The sequence below is a fragment of the Papio anubis genome, chromosome 7, assembly GCF_008728515.1.
Source record: "Papio anubis isolate 15944 chromosome 7, Panubis1.0, whole genome shotgun sequence".
NCBI classification, from domain to species: Eukaryota; Metazoa; Chordata; class Mammalia; order Primates; family Cercopithecidae; genus Papio; species Papio anubis.
In genome coordinates, this window is record NC_044982.1 from 92,742,189 (window position 1) to 92,764,157 (window position 21,969).

Consider the following 21,969-nt stretch of genomic DNA (forward strand, 5'->3'; position numbering starts at 1 on the left):
GTTGCTGTGACTGCCACATTCACTGGATATTCTTGTCCATCCAGACTGTAATAGTGAATTTCACATGCAAACACATAGTCCAGAGCATTCTGACTTCTGGTTCAATATAAGTGCTGTGTCTTTTTTTTTTTTTTTCTTTTTCTGGCAACAGAGTCTCGCTCTGGAGTGCAATGGTGTGATCCTGGCTCATTGCAACCTCCACCTCCTGGGTTCAAGCGATTCTCCTGCCTTAGCCTCCCGAGTTTCTGGAATTACAGGCATGCACCACCATGGCCAGCTAATTTTTAAAAATCGTTTTAATTTTTTTAGTAGAGACAGGGTTTTACCATGTTGTCCAGGCTGGTCTTGAACTCCTGGCCTTAAGTGATCTGCCTGCCTCAGCCTCCCAAAGTGCTGGAATTACAGGCATGAGTCACCACACCTGGCCAAGTGCTGTGTCTTGCATGAAGACGTACTTGGTCCCTCCCTGTGGCTGGCTTGTCCACCTGGTATACCTGACCTGGACATCAGGGGACTTGTAGGTGTAAGTCAGTGACTGGGCAGATTCAGCCCTTTAGTTGATTTAGGTTAAATTTCGCTTGAATCCACGTGATTGTTTACAATAAAATAGTTCAGCAAAATAAAATGTCAAGAGTCCTTTTATATTTTGCATGATAAATATATACAAATCAAGGAAAAAGAACTTCTGTTTATTCACTAAATGTTTATTGAGTGACTACTATTTACTGGGCACAGTTATATGGCCGTTGTTATACAACAGTGTACAAAACACAGACATCCTTGTTGCAATGGAGCCGAATTCTGATGGGAGAAGAGAGAAATCAAACAAGGGAATGAAATAATATATTACATACCAAAAGGTGGTAAGTGCTGTGAAAAAATTAAAGCAGGACATGGAAGACAGAGAGTTGGGAACGTCAGGGAAATCCTTTCTGTTACAATGACATTTGAGCACAGGCGTGAAGGAGAATCTGGGAAGTACGTGGGCTAAGGAAATTCTCAAAAGGTAAAGGATCATGTCACCTGATAGGCAAGAGAAGGAAGCTGAGATAAAGAAAAAGACTGGGTTGAAGTTAGCTAAAAAACATGCCAGATTTTCTGGCCAAGTCAACAAGTCTTTTTGCAAAGGAATTCAAAAGCCATTGGTGGGCTTGAAGGAGAGGCACTACATTTGTGTTTTTGGAAGATTACTCTGGCAGTGCCAGGTGGAGAATGGGTTGAGGAGAGTGAAGTAGATCCAGAGGAAGAGGAAGAGGGAGGAGCTCAGGTGACTGACGGGTGCTGTCATTTCCAGGCTGGCCACGCTGGAAGAGGAGTAGGCTTGCTGAGAAAGACGATCACTTAGGTCAGTTCTGGAAGGACAACATTGGGGCAGTCCGAGAGAGAGTCTCTCCAGTGCAGATGGGAGCAGTCAGTTGAAGTAGAACCTCCCTGGAGAGGTTTTTGTTTGTTTGTTTGTTTGTTTTGACAGAGTTTCTTTCTTGTTACCCAGGCTGGCATGCAATGGCACGATCTCAGCTTACTGCAACCTTCGCTTCCGGGGTTCAAGTGATTCTCCTGCCTTCACCTCCCGAGTAGCTGGGATTACAGGCGTGGGCCACCACGCCCGGGCCCCTGGAGAGGTTTTAAAGCTGGTGGCTTCTGGATGGTGACTGGGGCCATAATGGGAGGGCATGGCATTATCAGGGAGCACCTTAGAGTGAGAAAGAAGATGACCGAAAATAGAGACGTAGGAAGGCTGAAGATCTAAGACCTGAAGGAAGAGCCAGAAAGGAGGCCAGAAGACACCCTGGAGCCTGTGAAAACCTGGAGGCTGCCCACCGGATAGCATGATGATCAAGACTACAGGTTCTGGTGTCCAACCCACCTGGCTTTGAATCCTGATTTCCCCACTAAAACTGACATGACTTTCGGTACTAAGTCTTGCAGGGTGATTGGGAGGGATTACATGTACCATGTTTAAAATCTTTAGCACTTTGTCTGGCTTGTAGTAGGTGCTCAGTAAAGTGGTACGTGTGGAAAGGGATATGGAGAGGCACATGGATGGAAATGGAGATGGAGACAGAGACGGAGGTATTCTCTAAAAATGTTCAACTCGAAGTCCTTGGCAGCATTAACAGAAGGAGTGGCAGCATCTCAGCTAGCATGCCAGACTAGGATCTGCTGTAACTCTACACAGCCCAGAGCCTGTCATGCCCTCGGGTAATGTAATGAAAGGTGTTTTCCTCTCTTCAGAACAGGTGCTCAACTGATACAATTTAGAGTCTCAAATTCCAGAGCTTAATTGTTTGTTCTACATACAAGTTAGCCACGCTCAGAACACCTGTGGACTAAGTTCTTTTGATGCACCAAAGCCTGTCTTTTATTAAGCCCTTTGCGGGCAGTCAAAATAAGACCAAATGTCCATGTGTCGCTGCATAACCATGTGGACATGAAACAAGCCAGCCAGCGTGAGGACTGCACAGTAAGTGCTTAAAATAGCAAGTGAATCCTTAGGCTCTGGAAAATATGGTTACATGATTAATGTAACCAGAGTTAGAGATGAAATAACATTAAATATTTTATATATATAGAAACTTGCCTACACACACATAAAATTCCCTATTAGTTGTACTTGAGGTTTAGTCATGTTGAATCGATAAAAAATGATTTAGAGCGGATGGTTTTCAAAAGCTGGTTGTGCTTTCAGTCTCCCATAAAGAAGTTAAAATTAATTTTAATATGTTGATGGTGCTTATTGATGATAATATTCATAATAAATATCCATCGGAAAAATTCTCCTGCACATCTATGTGACAGAGAGGTCAAGAATGTTAATGACGATCAGGACTACAAAATGCAATCCAGTCAATTACTTTAATTAAATCTAAAACTACTTTATGTCTTCTCATTTATGTAGTAAACTGATAGTGGAGAAAAGGGCACCATCTTTATCTGGCTCATTGTAGAGTCCAAAGATGCGGTCTCAGATTGTGTTTTAACATTTGTAGCTCTGATATCCTTGTGGAATATTTAAAGTAATTATGGGTCTTATGAGTAATGCTCCTGCTTCTGTAAGAAGAAGAAAAGGTGGAGATTTCCCTTTGAATGCCGTTTTATAGAAGCAGAGCTTTCTCTTCACAGACACTAATCTTGTATTTACAGACTGGGTTATATTTGGTAGAGCCAACATTCCAGGGTAAATGGTAGAAACGTCTACATTTCAGTGAATCCTTTTTAATTATATTGTTTGGGATCAGAAGAAAAAGAACACAGCTGTCTGAAGTTCTCCCTACCACAGAGGTTCAAGTGCTTATAACCCAGTCATCACAGCCATGCAAAATGCCTTTTTATTAATTGTGGTGTCATACAAAAGTTGGCATCACCTATGTGTTTAGGTTATTAAACTGGGAGAATAGAAAGGTGAGTATTTTAGAAAATGAATCAATTAATGAATGAGCAATTCATTCAGTTTTTCCATGAATATTAATAGCATGTAGTGACTATTGTGTGTCATGTAATGTTACGGGCATCTGAACACAGCTGTAAACCACACAGACAAAATCCAGTCTGAACCTTAAGGGATTCACATTTTAGCTTGAAGGAAATGAGGAAACAACAAAAAATGTAAACTGAGTTATATCAGATAAGGCAAAAACTATGCCAAAAACCTCCCAAACGAACACCAAAGCAGGATGATGGTAGGTTGACCAGCTTTTCCTAGTTTGCCCAGGGCTGCCCTGGTGTTAGCACAGAAAATCTTGTGTCTCAGGTAAGCGCTCAGTCCCAGGCAAACTGGGATGATTGGCCATCTTAGTAATGGGAAAGAGAGCAACTAAATGAGAATTTATTTTGGATGAGTGGTCAGGGAAGGCCTCTCTGGGGAGGTGATACTTGAGTTGGGATAAGAGCAATGCAGGATCCAGAGCAGTGACTCACACCAGTAATCCCAGCACTTTGGGAGGCTGTAGTGGGAAGATCACTTGAGCTCACGAGTTTGAGATCAGCCTGGGCAACTTGGAGAAACCTTGTCTCTACCAAAATAATAATAATAATAATCATCATCATCATCAGGCATGGTTGTTACTGGGGAGGCTAAGGTTGGTAGATCCCCTGAGCCTGGAGAGGTCAAGGCTGCAGTGAGATGTGATAGCACCAAAGTGCTCCAGCCTGGGTGACAGCGTAAAAGCCTGTCTCAAATAAATAAATGGAGCAATACAAAGGAGCTCCCTTCATATACCTGCAGACCCCTCAGGATGAGGTTCATCTCCTGGTGATCTTCCAAAAGAAGGGATTCATGCTTTGAGAAGAAGAATAAACATTTATGGAAAGTTATCTGTGAGCCAAACAGCGTAAATGTGTTATCTCATTTAATTCCTATAGCCCCAAGTGGTAGGTAGGCTTTATTATTTCCATTTTACATGTTAGACATTAAGTGATAAATAATGTCTGAAGTCTTGAGGCTAATAGAAAATGGCAATAAGATCTTTCTCTGCTTGAATTCAAAGCCCACAGGAGGTAGTGTGAAAAGTGAGTTTTTGGGAAGAAAAACCACTTTCTGCTTGGAGAAGAGATGAAAATGGATTTTTCATTTATGGAGCTCAGGCTCTTGCTATACAGCCCATGAAACGTCCTCTAAACAGGACTGGCTTGGACATTATCCTTTAACTACTCTAGATCTGAGACAGCCATGGAGCTAAGCAGCCTCTCTAAGATACCTCTTGAACTCAGGACTGCTTGTGGAAATAGAAAAGACTATGATGATGGGAACTGGAGTTTCTGCAAATCACAGGTAAGAGGGAAGGAATATAAATTTTTATCATTACTATGGTCCTACTTTATCTCTGAGTTAGTGTTGCATATGGATGAATGAGAGGCATGTATCTTTGTCTTATAATTTAGCTTTTGGGATGTGTGTGTTCTTTAAATCTTCTTAGAGAAGACCTCATGTATCATGTCTTTGGATTTTCCATTTCAGCTAACACAGATGCTTGCATGTAGAATGAAATTCATAAATATTTGTTGAAATTCAAATATTTGGAGGATCAGCATTGGCATACTGATGAAGTTAAGGTTTTGCTTTTAAAGTGATTTTTATAAGAGAATCTCTGAGGTGACTCACTCCTGGGTTTGATTAACAACTATTTTGGACTTTGAAAAAAAAATCCCTTGCCATAGTTACATATATATATAGTTATATATATATGTAGTTATCTATATAGCTATATATATAGTTATGTGTGTGTGTGTGTGTGTGTGTATATATAAATATAAAATTATTATTCTTTAAAAGGCAAGGTCTCACTCTGTTGCCCAGGCTGGAGTGCCATGGTGTGATCACAGTGCTCATTGTAACTTTAAACTCCTAGGTTCAGGTGATCCTCCTGGCTTAGCCTCCGAAGTAGCTGGGACTACAGGTGTGCACCACCATACCTGGCTAATTAAAAAAAGTTTTTTTGTAAAGATGAAGCTCTCACTTTGTTACCCAGGCTGGTCTCAAACTCCTGGCCTCAAGCACTTGGATTACAGATGTGAACCATTGTGCCCAGTACCATAGTTATATTTTGACCCAACTCATGCTATGATGACAAACTCTGAAGGTATAAGCTTATTTAGCTTAAAATACAAAGACGTGAGAAAGCACTTTCGGAATGATAGAATGAGGACATTTTTAAAAAAACACCACTTCCTCATAAAAGCAATAAGAGCACTGGAAAAATAGCTTAAAGCAACTTTTTCAGAATTCTGAAAATTAATCAAAGGTTTTCAGTAATCTGAAGAGTGTTGATTCAAGAAAGGTAGCTGAATCTTGGTAAGAATAATAAGTGTCGTGATGTTTTAACTTGCCCTAGTCCCATTCCACCTCTCTCCAGTTCTGTAGTAACATTGAAAACTAACAGCCTCATAAATATGGTAGCCCTGAAAGTAAGCAGCCTAGCAACTACTGAAGGGGAGAAGTTCCATCTCCAGAAAACTGCCACTGTTTGACATGTTTCACAGTTTGTCTTTGATATGACTCAGACTTAACTCTGTACAAATAGCCTTTTGCTAAACTATTTGTTGAAAACAGTCAATGGCAATTATTTAATGTGGCAGCTACCTGAGGTGATATGAACAGACGAGGCTACCAAGAGGCTGAGCAAAACATTTAAAAAGGAAAAACTAAAGAATGGTATGACCATAGAAGGGTTTGAAAAGCTCCAACATATTCCCAGGAATCTGGAATTCCACATGCAAGTTCAGGGCTATGCACCTGCTCCAGAAAAATCTGAGGAGATTCTGAGCACTCATCTGTGACTGACCTGAAGGTTCTGTGTAAGCAGGAAGTGAAGGCAGAGGCAGAATTCTCAATGACCTGACTAAGCATTGTAGATGCCCTTTCCTCTTCCAGAACTTCTTACCAAAGCCTAGGGGACTCATTGTTTCATGTCATTTAAGAAAATCTCTGGGCTAGGTATGGTGGCTCATGACAACAATCCTACCCTTTGGGAGGCCAAGGCAGGAGGATCACTTGAGCTTAGGACTGTGAGATGAGCCTGGACAACTTGGTGAGATCCTGTGTCTTAAAAAAAAAAAAAAAAAAAAAAATGCTGGGTGTGGTGGTATGCCCCTGTGATCCCATCTACTTGGAAGGCTAGGCAGGAGGATCACCTGAGCCCAGGAAGTTGAGGTTGATGTGAACTGTATTTGTACCTTGTCTCAAAAAAAAAGAAAAAGAAAAAAAAACCCTTTGTCTAAGCATTAGCTAAGCACAGAGTTTCTAAACGGAGACTTTAGTGGCTATACATGACAAAGAATACAAATGTTACAGAATTAATTTGGAAAAGTCACTGAACAAACAGCAGCAACAACAATAAACTTCAACAATAACAAACCTTGAAAGAATCTTCTTTCCAGAGTAGCCACATTATATAATTATATATATTTTTTATAATTTTATTTTATATTTATATTTTATATTATATATATGTCCAGTTTTCAATAAATATGTATGAGATACACAAGGAAACAGGAAAAAGTAAAGTAAATAAAAATGGTACTTGAAGAAGTCCAGATGTTGGAATTACTATGCAAAAACTTTAAGTCAGCTACTATGAATAATTTTAAAAAAGGAAAGAAAAACATATTTAGAGAACTAAATGAAAGCATGAAAATAATACTTCACCAAATAGAGAATTTCAATGAATAGATAGAAATTATCAAAAAGAAAAATAGAAATCTAAAATCAAAAAATACAATAATTGAAATAAAAATTTGCTAGAGTTGCCCAACAGCAGATGCTAACCGACAGAAGAAAGAATCAGTGATCCTAAAGATAGTTCAACTGAGATTATCTAGTATCAGGAAGAAAAAGGAAAAAGAAATGAATAAAAATGAATCTATGGGACACTATCTAGTGTACTAAAATATATGCAATAATCACAGAAGAGGAGAGAAGAAAGGTTGAAAGTATATTTGAGAAAATAATGGCTGAAAACTTCCCAAACTTGATAAAAAACGTGAACTTGTACATTTAAAAATTTTAAAAACTCCAAGTAAAATTAACACAAATTGATCCACACCTGGATACATTATAAACTATCAAGACAGAGAAAATCTTGAAAGCAACAGAAGAATCATAGAGTCCACAGTAAGATTTAACAATTGACTTCTGATAAAAACCCATGAATATCAAAAGGCTACCGTTTACATATTCAAAAGGATGATAGAAAGACTATTCATCAAGACTTCTATATTAAATGAAACTTTTCTCCAAATATAAAGGGTAAATAAAATCATTTCCAGAGTAGGAAAAACTGAGAGATTGCTACTAGCAGACCTGCCCTACAAGAACTACTAAAGAGAGAGTCCTTCAGGCTGAAATGAAAGGACATTAGAGAGTAACTGGTAAATGTACTACATAAGTAAATAAAAAATATAGTACAAATGTATTTTGTTTGTAAATCCTTTATTCTTTTATTTAAATACCTACTTCCTAAAGCAAGAATTATAAAACTGTGTCTATGGGCTTACACTGTGTAAAGATACAAGTTAATTGACAAAATTGCACAAAGGAGAGAGAAGAAATGAAGCTATATCAAAACAAAATTTTAGTACTATTGAAATTAAGTTGGTAATAATTTGAACTAGATTGTTCTAAATTGGGATGTTGATCATAATATATGGGGCAACGACTAAGAAAATTTAAAAAATGGTAAAACAAGCAGCAAGGATATTAAAACAATATACTACGCAATATGTATAAAATAAGGCAATAATGGATGAATAGAGGAATCAAATATGGTATAAGATATATAGAAAACAAATAGCAAAGTGGGAGATATAAACTTGCCTTATTTGTAATTACTTAATAGAAATGGATTAACCACTCCAGTAAAAATACAGAGATTGGCAAAATGGACAAAAAACATAATCCAGCTCTATGCTGTCTACAAGAGACACACTTTAGATTCAAAGACACAAATTCATTGAAAGTTAAGGGATGGAAACAAACTAGGCAAACAGTAACCAAAGGAGAACTGGAGTGGCTTTCTTGAAGATGAAATAGACTTCAAGACAAAAATTGTTACTAAAGACAAAGATAGACATTTTATAATAATAAAAGGGTCAATCCATCTGAAAGACTTTAAAATTAAAACATATATGTACCCAGCCTGACAAGAGAGAAATAAAACTCTCTTTGAAGATGACATTATCTTGTTCACAGAAAATCTCAAGGAATTTATTAAAAATTCATTAGTGCTAATAGTTGAGTTTAGCAAGGTTGCAGAATACAAGATCAATATATCAGTATGTAATAAAATCAATAAATTCTATTTTTATACACTAGCAATGAACAAGTTGAAAATGAAATTAAGACAACAATTCTATTTTAACAGTATCAAAAAGAATAAAATATTTATGAATAAATTTAACAAAAAAGAGCAAAATGTTTACACTAACAACTGCCCAACATTTTTGAAAGAAATTTTAAAAGACCTAAATAATTGGCAAAATATCCCATGTTCATGATTTGGAAGACTTGACATAGTTCAGATGGCAATACTTCCCTAAATGGTCCACAGATTGAAGACATTCCCTTTCAAAATCTTAGTTGCTTCCCCCTCTGCATTAAATAACTAGTTGATCCTAAAATTTAAATAGAAATTCAAGGGATCGAGAATAGACAAAACAAAAAACCTTGAAAAAGAACAAAATTAGGGGACTAACATTTCTCAACTTGAAAATTTAGGTACAGTAATTAAGACAGTGTGGTTCTGGCATAAGGATAGAAATTTAGATCAATGGAACAAAATGGAAGGTTCAGAAATAACCCTTACATGTTCAGTGAATTAATTTTTGACTAGGGTGGCAAGTCAATGGAGGAAAGAATAATCCCCCAATATGATGCCAGAACAATTAGAAATCCACTTGCAAGAGTAAATTTAGACACTCTATCCTGTATCATATCCAAAAATTACCTCAAAATGGATCATAGACCTAAGAACGAGCCACTGTACCTGGCCTAATTTGACTTTATTAAGGATAACAAAAAAACTGCTGTGCTTTAGAACACCACCAAAAAGGTAAAAACAGATTGGCATGTGGATCATGCCTGTAATCCCAGCACTTAGGTAGGCTGAGGAGGGCTGCTTGCTTGAGCCCAGGAGTTGGAGACCATGGGCAACATGGCGAAATGCCCTCTCTGCAAAAAAAAAAAAAAATACAAAAAATTAGCTAGGCACGGTGGTGTGCACCTGTTGTCCCAGCTACCTGGGAGGCTGAGGTTGAAGGATCACCTGAGGCTGCAGTGAGCTGTGATCACACGATGCATTTCAGCCTGGGTGACAGAGTGAGACCCTAGTTCGAAAAAAAAGAAAGGAAAACACAAGCCAGTGAATGTGACAGAATATTTTCAAGTCGTATATCTAAGAAGAGATTTGTATCAAGCACTTTGTATAAAGTGCTCTTACAACTGAATAACAGGCCAGGTGCGGTGGCTCACGCCTGTAATTCCAGCACCTTGGGAGGCCAAGGTGGGAGGATCACCTGAGTTTGGGAGTTCGAGACCAGCCTGACCATCATGGAAAAAACCTCGCCTCTACTAAAAATACAAAATTAGCCAGGTGTGGTGGTGTGTGGCTGTAATCCCAGCTACTCGGGAGGATGAGGCAGGAGAATAGCTTGAACCCAGGAGGTGGAGGTTGTGGTGAGCTGAGATTGTGCCATTGCACTCCAGCCTGGGCGACAAGAGCTAAACTCCATCTCAAAAAACAAACAAAAAACAAAAAAAACCCCTGAATAATAAAAAGACAAATATGTAATTAAAAATGGGCAAAGGATTTGAATAAGCATTTTTTTCTGAAGAAGATATACAGGTGAGCATAAGTACATGAAAAGATGGTCAATATCATTAGTCTCTAGGAAAATGCAAATCAAAACCACAATGAGACTCCTGACACACCCATTAGAATGGCTGAAATTTAAAAAGACAGACAATAACAAGTGTTGGTGAGCATGCAGAGGAATTGGAACCCTCATATATTATTGGTGGAATGGTGAAATGCTACAACCTCTATAGAAAACAGTTTGGTTGTTTCTCAAAATGTTAAAGATAGAATTACCATATGATCTAGTAATTCCATGATTAGTATAAACCCGGAAGAGTTGAAAACATATGTCCACAGAAAAACTTCTTCAAGAATGGTCTTAGCTGCATTACTCATAATAGTCAAAAAGTGGAAGTTGCCCAGATGTTCATCAACTGATGATTTGAAAAACAAAATGCAATATACCCATACAATGGATATTATTTGGTCATAAAAGTGAATGAAGTACAGAATTAATGCATGCTACGACATAGATAAACCTTGAAAACGTTATGCTGGATGAAAGAAGACAGGCACCAAAACCCCTGCATTGTATGATTCCATTTCTGTGAAATGTCTAATGCAAGCAAGTTCATGGAGACAGAAGGTAAATTAGCAGTTGTCAGGAGCAGGGAGAGGGAAGAATAGGGAGTGATTGCTAATGGACAAGGGATTTATTTTCGAGGTGTTGAAAATGTTCTGAAATTAGATAGTGGTGATGTTTGTGTAACTGTGGATTTACTAAAAACTGCTGAATTGTACACTTTAAGGGGATACATTTTATGATATGCAAATTATATCTCAATGCTGTTATAAAATCTAGTAATATGCTTTGTAGGAAAATGTCTATAAAATAAACATCTTGGTAGATAAGTTTTTATAAGGTAAAAAAACAGAGGCAGGGGTTCATAATACCCACTAATATCTCATTTTCTCGTATCTGTTTTAGATGAGTGTAAGGCCATTTACTGGACTTTTTTCCCAGCTTCAGGTAGGTCTACTCATTTGACTGAATTCTGGCCTATAGGGTAAGAAAAAAATGTCTTGTGAAATTGCTCTGTTGTACCCTTAAAAGAAAATTGCTGGCTCTCTATGTCCTCCTTCCCATTTTAGGCAGGCTGAAGTGTGCACATGAGGAGTTGAGCCATTGTTTTGTTTTTATTTTTGTTTTTTTGAGACAGGGTCTCACCCTGACTCCCCAGGCTGGCATGCAGTGGCAGCCAGCCACTGCAAAAAACTTCAAAATCACATGGGTTGTTCTATAATCAGGATTAGCCTTCTACTTTAATTCTCTGTGTGCTGTTTGTCTTTCTTTCTGAAACAAATTATTCTTTTACAAAATTAAATAATTTTAAATTATTTTTAATGCTAAAAATATTGCACATGCAATGGTGTGCATTCCCCTCCCAGGCTCAAGCAATCCTCCCACCTCAACCTCCCAAAATGATAGGATTACAGGAATGAGCCAAGGTGCCTGGCTGCCATCTTTGAACTGGTCGTTAAGAGCAACAATGTCAGGAGCTGGGATGCTGGGCCACTTGATGAGTGAGCCTACAGAATCACTCTAATGCCAGAGAGAAATACATTCTCTACCAGATATTGGCCATTGTTATTTTTGCCACTTTAAAAGCAGTCAAACCAATCTTCTCACTTATAGAATAACATCTTTGGTGCCATGATATATATATTTTAAGATTTATTGTTCCTTCCCATGAATCTATGTTCAGATGGTTCCAAATGAAAAACTCTGAGGGTATCAGGACACATATGACCAGTCCTGATCCTCTGGAAGTTTCAAGTAGGAGTTGTCTGCATAAATAGCTAACAGAAAACACAATTTGAAACGCAAGAGCGGAGTTTGAAATGGACTTTTGTGGAAGTGTAGTTCAAGTTGAGGGGAGCAAAGGAGTGCTGGAAGAAGACGTAGAGGAGGAAGGTGACCTCAGCCACCCCCTGGATGGTTAGGTGGAGAACTTCAGTAGGTGGAAGGGTGTGGCCGGGGGGAACAGAAGAGAGGTGAGTATAGTAGACATTAGCCAAGGTCAGAATATAGCAGAGTGACTGAAGGGGAAACTGGTTGGAGATTATGCTGAGCTCTTCAAGTTGACCGGTGCTGTGAATGTTTGGATTGGAGCTCAGGACAGATGTCCAAGTGAGAAATTTAAGTTTGGGAATCATCTGCAAAAACTCACATGGACCACTGGGCGTGGTGGCTCCACCTGTAATCCCAGCGCTTTGGGAGGCCAAGGTGGGCGGATCACGAGGTCAGGAGATCGAGACCATCCTGACTAACACAGTGAAACCCTGTCTCTACTAAAAACACAAAAAATCAGCCAGGCGTGGTGGCAGGCGCCTGTAGTCCCAGCTACTTGGGAGGCTGAGGCAGGAGAATGGCATGAACCTGGGAGGCGGAGCTTGCAGTGAGCTCCGTCTCAAAAAAAAAAAAATCACATGGGTTGTTCTGTCATCAGGATTAGCCTTTTCCTTTAATTCCCTGTGTGCTGTTTGTCTTTCTTTCTAAAACAAATTATTCATTTAAAAATTAATTACGGTGACTCATGCCTGTAATCCCAGCACTTTGGGAGGCTGAGGCGGGCAGATCACGAGGTCAAAAGACTGAGACCATCCTGGCCAACGTGATGAAACCCTGTCTATACTAAAAATTAATAATAATAATAATTTTAAATTATTTTTAATGTTAATAATTTTATAAATACGAAAACAGTGGTAAAAATTTCACTTGTATGTGTTAATTACAAAACAACTCTACTTTATCAGGATACAAAAACACTGTAAGGAAATACACATTGGATGGCCGGGTGTGGTGGCTCACACCTATAATCCTAGCACTTTGGGAGGCCGAGGCAGGAGAATTGCTTGAGCCCAGGAGTTCAAGACCAGCCTGGGTAACATAACAAGACTCTATTTCTACAAAAATCCAAAAATCAGTTGGGCATGGTGGCATGTGCCTATGGTGCCAGTTGCTCCAGAGGCTGAGATGGGAGGATTGCTTGAGCCCGGTGGGGTGGGGTGGGGTGGGGGATCAAGGGAGCAGTGAGCCATGCTCATACCAGTGCACTCAGCCTGGGTGACAGAACTGGACCCTGTCTCAAAAAATAATACTTATAAATTGGAAAAAGAAATTATGTTGCCTTTACACACCTGCAAATGTTTTTCTAAGGGGTTAGTTGAAAAATTATACTTTGCTTTTCTCCAGGAGTATTTACTTATAATTATCCCAGTGCCAATTTGGCACCATAATGTGAATACAATACGCTACAATATGTTAATACATATAATTTTAAAGGTAAATTAGTTATTATCAAATTGTTTTTATTTTTAAATAATTTTAGAGTTACAGAAAAATTCAAAATAGTACAGAGAAGTCCTATACACTTTTCACCCAGCTTGCCCTTAAGTTAACTTCTTACCCACAGCCATGATTCCAAGAAATCAACTACAATTAAGCATAATACTATTAACTAAACTCCAGACTTTATCAGATTTCACCAGTTTTTCTTCTAATTGTTTTGTGTATGTGTGTGTTCCAGGATCCAGTCACCGATCTAAAATCGCTGGTAGTCTTTAAGTTTTGAAATCCTCCTTAGTCATTTAAAAACGTGGTAGTACAGAACGTCGCTCTAGTCCATCTGAAGCAAAGAAGACTGGAAAGGGAACTATGAAGTGCCTGTTCGAGACCAGGATTGGTTATTAATAAAACCCTAGACCTCAAGTGGATGGTTGTGGGAATCAAACATGAAAGCACTCTGAAAATTATCAAGTACTGCACTCTAGTAAGATCATTTATTCATTCATCAATTTTTCAGAAACGATTTCCTGAGCACCAGTCATATCTTAGGCACTAGGTTAGGCACAGGAACCACACAAAAAAGATGCCAGTTCTTGCTTGCTGCTAATTCTAGCCATGCAAAACTCATCATTAAGTATTTATTGAATGTCTACCACTGGCCCTGTGATACCAATTATTACCTTTCCATTAGAGTGCAATGACTGTTCCATTATAGGCTTGAAAGAGTTAATGTGCTGCAAATGCCTCTGTGCCTGGGGAGTTCTGCACCACCTCTGCCCGGGCTGCAGATGCATTAGGCTCCAAGTATGTATTTTCTTTTCCCTTCTGTTTATGTCTCTGTTTTCTGTGAAGTCTGCTAAACTGCAGCAGTATCTTCCAAGTTCTCTGACAATGTTATAAATTTCATTAAGAAGATGTAGCCTTCTGGGGCAATTAACTCCAAAAGTGGTACAAAGCCATAGCAAGGAGATACTGGCCTGTAGTACTTAGCACTTAGCTCTGAAATTGAGATAAGCCCTATCAACCCGGGGTTGTGTTTAATGTTCACTGCAGCTTCCATACCACAGCTACAACCTAGCGGTCACCGTGTTAACACTCCCCAATATCTATTACAATTAGTTTTTGATTAAGAGGCCTAACATGGCTTTTGAAGCTTTTTATGTTGTGTCAAATGGCTAGTGATGGAGTGAGATGCACAGACACCTCCCGGTAACAAAGCATATTGTAAAAGGTTTCGAGTGAACTATTTTATCATCCTAATGGAAACCAGATGACTCGAACTCCCCCCTTAATTTCAACTATTTACTGAAGAGTCCTTGTTTTGAATTACTGAAAGATTTATCCTTAAATGACTAGCTCATGCATTAAGAATCGCTAACAACAGAGCCATTTGGAATTTGGGAAAGCTTTTAAAGATGACCGAAGCAATGTTCACAGAGGTTTTATTTTATTTTATTTTACTTTATTTTTCGTTTGATTTTTAAAGAGCAAATATCTTTGCTCTTTCCTAGTGTTTAATTATTACTTTAGTTATTTGTTTATGAGGCCTTTCTCAGTTGAGTTATACTGTCTCTGCCAGGGTTTCAGTCAGTAGTCTTGGCCTGTTGTTTAAGAAAGAGGTCACTGGTATTTTGTGAGGAGAGAGAAACTTTGTTTAGTTATGTAAGATGTAATTCTTTGTGAACTGAAAATATATGCTATTTTTGTAAAGGCCATTCGATGAAACAAAGTACAATTATTTAAAAATTCCTTTGTAGATTAAAAAGCTGAAAATCTGAATTATTTAATATTTTATTACACTTAACATGAACTGTCACATGTAAATGTGATGGAAATGGTATAGAAATATGACTTAACTTGTGAGTGTGAATCATAAGAGCTTTTTACGGCTGGGCACACTGGCTCACGCCTGTAATCCCAGCACTTTGGGAGGCCGAGGCGGGCCGATCATGAGGTCAGGAGATCGATACCATCCTGGTTAACACGGTGAAACCCCATCTCTACTAAAAATACAAATAATTAGCCGGGCCTGGTGGTGGGTGCCTGTAGTCCCAGCTACTCAGGAGGCTGAGGCAGGAGAATGTAGCCTGGGAGGCGGAGCTTGCCGTGAGCCAAGATTGTGCCACTGCACTCCAGCCTGGGCAACAGAGTGAGACTCCGTCTCAAAAAAACAAAACAAAACAAAACAAAAAAAAACAACAAAAAAAAGAGCTTTTTACTAACATACTTTTTTACTGACTGTCTCTGGCCTCATTCATATACTTCCCTTTGAACCTCAGTTTCCTCCTCGGTGATCTGGGGGTTGAATAGACGTGCCCTGAGTTTTTGTTCATCTCTAGATGTTATTGACTCTGTGAGGTCAGATGTGCTGCAGACTGTCAGTGCCTGGAGTGTAAGAGTTTTATCACAGAGATGTGCTGTGATGTATTGGGTTCAAACCCTGGCTCTGCCTGTTATTGACCAGTCATTCATTGGCATAATACCAACTTATTAATGCTCAGAGCCCTTCCATACAAAATAAGGACAACATTAGCTATTTCACAGGTGACATGAAATAGCCTAGGAAGTAAACAAAATCAGGTATATAGGGTGCCTTGTAAATGTTAGCCTCTCAATCATTTCTGTTTCCCCCTTTTTGCCTTCACGTTTTGTCCTGTTTAATGGTGCCTTGTGCAGTTTGAATGAATGAAACGACCATGATGTTTGTCATGTACATCCTCATATTACAAACACTTAGTGAACACTTGCTATGCGCCGATGTTGTGCTAGGTCTGGGGATCCTAAGACTAGAGGCAGAGGCTTGCTCATACAAAGATTGGGTCATAGACGTAGGCAGAGTATTTTAATAGAGCCAGACAGTCAGAGATGAGTAGAGATGGCAGCTCTCAGGGGGGCCACTCCCTCAGTGCAGATTGCAGTTGGGACTCACTCTTGTACATGATTACATACATCATTTCAGGTAGTCCTCTCAACCACCCTCTCAGCCTAGCAAGGCAGGCGCTATCAATCTCCCCTTTGTAGATTAAAAAGCCAAAGACCTGAATTGTTTGATATTTTATTACTTTTATTAATAAGATCCGTTCAGAATAAAACTTGCTGTCACAGATGTAATTGCAGCAAACATGTGCAAAGATTTAGACGAAGTAAAAAAAAAAGCTGTAGCAGATTTACGCATTTATATTTCACTTATCAGAGTCTCTTTTCTAAGCATTATCACTTAGAGGCCCATTCATTTCCTTCATTTATGCATTTGTCCAGCATTAATATGCTGTTTTGCAAGCACAGGGCTGGGTGGTGGGGGTTTGAAGATGAAAGCAGTAGCCTCTGCCTTGAGCAAGGAATTTGCAGTCCTGTGAGTTGATAGGCACTTGCGCCCATGATTATAGTGAGAAGTCGGGGCTGGCCCAGAGGTTGACAGAGGTATTTGAGGGAACACAAGGGAGAGGCCCCCTGGAGGGCTTAGATGAGGCCTTCTGGAAGAGGGGAGGGGACACTTGAACTTAGTTGAACTTTATGGGATTCAAAAGGGACACGCGAAAGTAAAGGTGACATGGAGATACTTGAGGTGAAGAGAGTCTGGGAGACAGGAGAAAGCATGGCTCTCTGGGGCTATTGTCAGTGGTGACAAGGTACCATGTGGTGGGGATGTGACTGTGGAGAAGTGGAGAGGCACCAGGTTATGAGGACATTTGGCCAACAGCCCTCCTTCAACAAGAAACAAGTTCCCATACACACTTTGTAGTTCACATCTGTTGAAGTCTACCCCACATTTAACTAGCAAACAAGACTTGTATCTTATTTATTTCCATATCCTCTCGAACCCATCTCATTTGCTGCCTGTGGCTAGTCTGGGTTTATAGTCCACCTTAGCAGTTGGTTAGAGGCTGTTATTAGTATAACCAACCTTAAATAATTTGATTTTCAGGTTGGGTAAGTCACAATATCTCCTGTGGGCTTGATAGTCAAGCTACACATTTATTTAAAAATTGGTTTCTTCACATTATATTTGAAAGCAGTGCTACTCACTCATCTGTAAACCATTAGGCTATGTGTATAAAAGTATCTCATCTGACTTTCATCTACAGACTTCTAAGGATCCGTTTCAGGTCCTTGCAGATATTCCAGATCTCTATGAAGTCTATTGTCTTATTTTATTAGCTTTCTCTTTAGGACAATCCTATAGTGAACTGTGTATTTAAAGGAGAAGAGAAACCGTAGAATAAATTGTAAAGATACACTCACGCTTTCTTCTTCCTTGGCAAATTTTCAGGTGTCCTTTTTTGTTTGTTTATTTATTTGTTTTTAATTTAAACGGGAGATTTAAACTGGTCTGGTGTGGCCTGCAGTAGATAACGTATTGTTTGGCCCATGAGTTATAAATCTAGAGATTTCACACAAAATACGGCTTCTTTAAAAAATCAAAAGATATGATGCTGTGGCTCTTAGGGGCTTTCTGTGGGGCTAAGGCACATTCACTCCCGGGTTCCTCGTGGTCCCTGGGGCACCCACTTCACTCATCAGGATTCCCTGCCACACCCCCAACACATTTGCCTTCGAGTCTACAGCTTGGACTTGACCTTTTCCCATTAAACAACTGGGTGAATGCCAATCAGCGGGTACAAAATGTAACCCTCTTAGCGCAGAAGTTTTAGAACAAGGCATGGACTTAATAACTCAACAAGGAAGCCAATACTTTTAGAGAGGCTTTGCAGGTTAGTGATAAAATACATTTCCTGAGTGATTTTACACATTGCCATGGAAGGAAAACAAAAGAACCACAAATGTTAGACTAAGTAAAATTTATCAAATCAGTGGTCATCCAGAAAATTTTCCTCCATCATTGCACTTACTTTTTATCATGACTGTCTCAGAACTGTTTTTTGGTGAGAATATGAGAAACATAAAAAAGAAGAAGTAATTTTTTCACTCTCTAACAATCAGAAATCACCACTGGGGTTTTCTTATATTTTTGGGGGGTTTCCTCTGGCACCCACTTTCCTGAGCTTGGTTGGAAGTGCTAGTTTTTCCTGGTGTTAATTATTAATGTGACCTGTTTATGTACCAGTTATCCGGCTAACCATTAATATCTGTTTACTCATTGATGACCTTTGCAATTGCGTACCTAGCTCCTGGCTGTAAATGTCAACTTTTTGTTTTTATATGCTAAATGTTTTCTCTATATCTACTGAGTACCTGAAACAACTCCTTAACAAGGTAAAATAATATCAAGCAACACAAATATAACCTTTATGAATATGAAAAGGAAGACAACTACTATTTTTTTTGTGAGGCAACAGAACTTTCCTGTTTGGAATGAGCAAGAAATGTACACAAATGGCAAATGCAAAGGATCCCTGAGGGTAAAAGGAAAAAAAAAAAATTGGCAAGAAAAAATGTTCTTCTGCTTCTCTGCTTAGTTTGGAGAGGCGGGGTCGGGGCAGGGGCGGGGACAAGGAAAGGACTCTGACCTAATCCTGGGGAATGAAACCCAATTTTACTTTTTCAAAATGTCAGTGTTAAGCACTTGCACATTCAAGCAGGCCTGCAGGATTTATCTCTGGCTACCCAGTCAGTCTACATTAACCCCAACACGAGCAAGACATTTCCATTCCACACAATTGTAATGGCTAAAGCTGAGATTAAGCAACGCAGCTTGGATTAGGGCTGCAACTGGTGACCTTAATTTTACCCATCATTGGAGCCTGTGTACATTTGACTCTTCTTAATTGCATTTGCCTAATTTAAACAGACAATAGTAGCCCAAGACATTTTTTCACCCCCAAATAATAAAAAAGGAAGAAGAGCGTTTTCCTAGAAATTAACCACAGGACAGTCTTATTATGTCTGCTGCTTGGGTAACAAAAGCAGCTGTTTTCTTTTTCTTGCCCCATTAACATACCAGCACTGGGAAGGACCCATTGAAATATTATCATCTTTGCATAACAATACAACTTTAAAGTCTCACAGTGCTTCTTTAGCGAAATATTTTAAAATATTAATATCATCCCAGCCATAAATTACCATGATGGCATTCATAGAGATTAAAGTTTTGAGATACACCTTAGGTGTACATTCACATTTTCTTGTTCATCGAGTTCTAACTTCAGTAAAATTAGTTTTTTTAGGTAGAGCTCTGAACACTTGCTGTGACTGTCACTTCGTGTTGAATTTATCATATAGAATTTAAGGCGGAAGACTGGGGAGCAATCTGTCACAAATGATTGTATTCATAATCGTTGAGGGTTGGGATGGGGGCTGGGGAGAAGACAAGCATCCTAGGGCCGCTCTTGTCGCCTGCACCATTCATTCGGCTCCACTGGCAGTGGCGAGGGGATTTGCGTAGGCTGAGTGTGTAATGTGTTTCCTTCAAGCCTGCCTTGATGGCTCTGTCTGTGCTGTACTTCATGCACATAAATGCCTCTCAGGTTTTCTCAGCTAAATGATAACTCAGCTTGTCTTTCCCGGTGAATTCGGTAATAAATAGATATATGGGCTAGACGTGGGGTGTTCTGACTTAGTTAGATCCTCTCGTGTCCTGGAATAGACAAGTGGACTCAATCATTGTGCTAGCAACAAGATACATACTTTCTGGGGAAGCACAGGGTTTTATGCTAAGTTTACAATGACATGAACTGAAAAGCAATTCAAAGTCAAGGTTAGTATTGCAACCTCACGTCTGTCTAGGGCATCTAGAGGGGAAAACGGTCAAAATGCAACATTATTTTCTTTGAAAATTGAATATCTATTAGGGGATTTTGAAATGATAGAGAAGTAGAACAGTTGAGTTGCTTCTTGAACTCATTTAACGTGTACATTTTACTCTGGGAACTAAGTATTTTCCCAAGACTGCTATTCAGCGCTGCATTTTTTTCCTCTGATGTGCCAGGCATTTCTTCACAACCTCTGGATGTTGGAAGTCAAGTACTCTTAATAGCTTGCAGATCTATATCTGGGTATCAAAATCACAGGCTTTTGAACTTTGCCAATCAGAATCCCACATTTACATTTCCTTTTTATGTCACATGCTCAATGAGCTTAATTGACACATGGAAAATTTCCTGTGTACATCTTACTCAAGGCATCACTGGAAATTTGGGTTTATGGAATGTGTCGGCAGCCCTGAATGCTCTTGGCTTCTTCGCTGCTGGCTTGGTCTGTGGCCCAGAATGATGCAAGTTATGCGTAGCTCAGAACTCTCAAATTAGCTGCTGGGGCAGTGTTAGGAGTGTGTTCAGGCTCAAGAGCCATTTTTTGAGGGCTGGAAGAGGGAGGAGGGAGGCTCTGGCCCACTCCCCACTGTGAGGCAGTGGAGGTTACTGTTGTTTGTGAAGATTCGGGCCATTAACTTCTGCAGGAAATCTGCCCTCATTCCCAGCCTGCAGTGTGGCTAGGGGCCTCATCCTAGGCCCCTGTGGGATACTGGGATTATTCTATTTGTAGCACTTATCATATTGCACTAAAGATCTTCTCATGGGTCTCTCCTCCAACCAGACGGGGGATGCATTCAGAGACAGGACTCAGCACCCAGCACTGTGTCTGACCTACAGAGATACTCAGTAAAGGCAGCCTGGGTGCTGGGTAGGCTGTAGGACTAAGCAGGACTGGACATGGGGATGACAATGATAATAGCAGCTCCTAATTATGGAACAGGTCCTCAGTGATCATAAATGCTAGCCTAGGTGATTCCTTATACCCATTTTACAGATGAGAAAAGTAAATAGGAAGTAGCAAGGTCAGGTAGTGTTCACAGGGTAAATGAGGAAGCCAGAGAACTGAAAGGGGAACTGGGGAATTCTAGGCTATTCCTTATGCTCTGAACATACACACCTCTGATTTATCTGAAGAAAGATAATATTCCCATGATCAAAATACAATTGAACAGCAGTTACAGAGCTAGTGAAGCCTAGAAAGAGTCCAGGCCTTGCTGTGGTTTCGCTTCCAGTGGCACTCAGAGGGGTCTGTGTTTTCAGTTGCTGTATTATTTTTTGGCCTATGCAGTATTTCATTCTTAGCATTTTGCAATAAATTGGTGGACTCTCAATATTTCTATGTATCTGGCTTTACCATGTCCCAGTTCTGTGATCTTGGAAAATTTACTTCTGTGTTCCTGTTTCCTCTGCTGTGAATGTGGGGATGGAGGGTTGTCTTGAGGAGTGACCATTCTAATATTTGCCAAGATCCTAGAATGGTGCTTAGCACATTCCGAGTGGGCAGCAAACATTAGACGTTCTGATTTATAGTTTTAGCTGTCCCTGTCTCTTCTGCTTGCCACTGTCCCTACATACCTGAGCTTCCCTCTTGTGGCTCTGCTGCCCGCAAGTGTGTTGGGTG

At 39.6% G+C, this 21,969-nt stretch overlaps 1 long non-coding RNA gene across 3 annotated transcripts in view; it reads left to right on the forward strand.

The window, feature by feature from the left end:
* Positions 1-338: 338 nt before the first annotated feature.
* The window catches only part of LOC103886056, a 28,771-nt gene continuing 7,140 nt past the window's right edge, over positions 339-21,969 (forward strand). Inside the window, exons 1-4 of one of the 3 annotated variants that reach the window (XR_001904612.3) lie at positions 339-2,464; positions 4,488-4,771; positions 11,278-11,319; positions 13,880-14,122. This is a non-coding gene — a long non-coding RNA (uncharacterized LOC103886056). Of the gene's footprint in view, positions 2,465-4,101; positions 4,772-11,277; positions 11,320-13,879; positions 14,123-21,969 lie in introns of those variants that run through there. The other 2 variants (XR_001904613.3, XR_649457.4) reach the window with 2 other exon arrangements.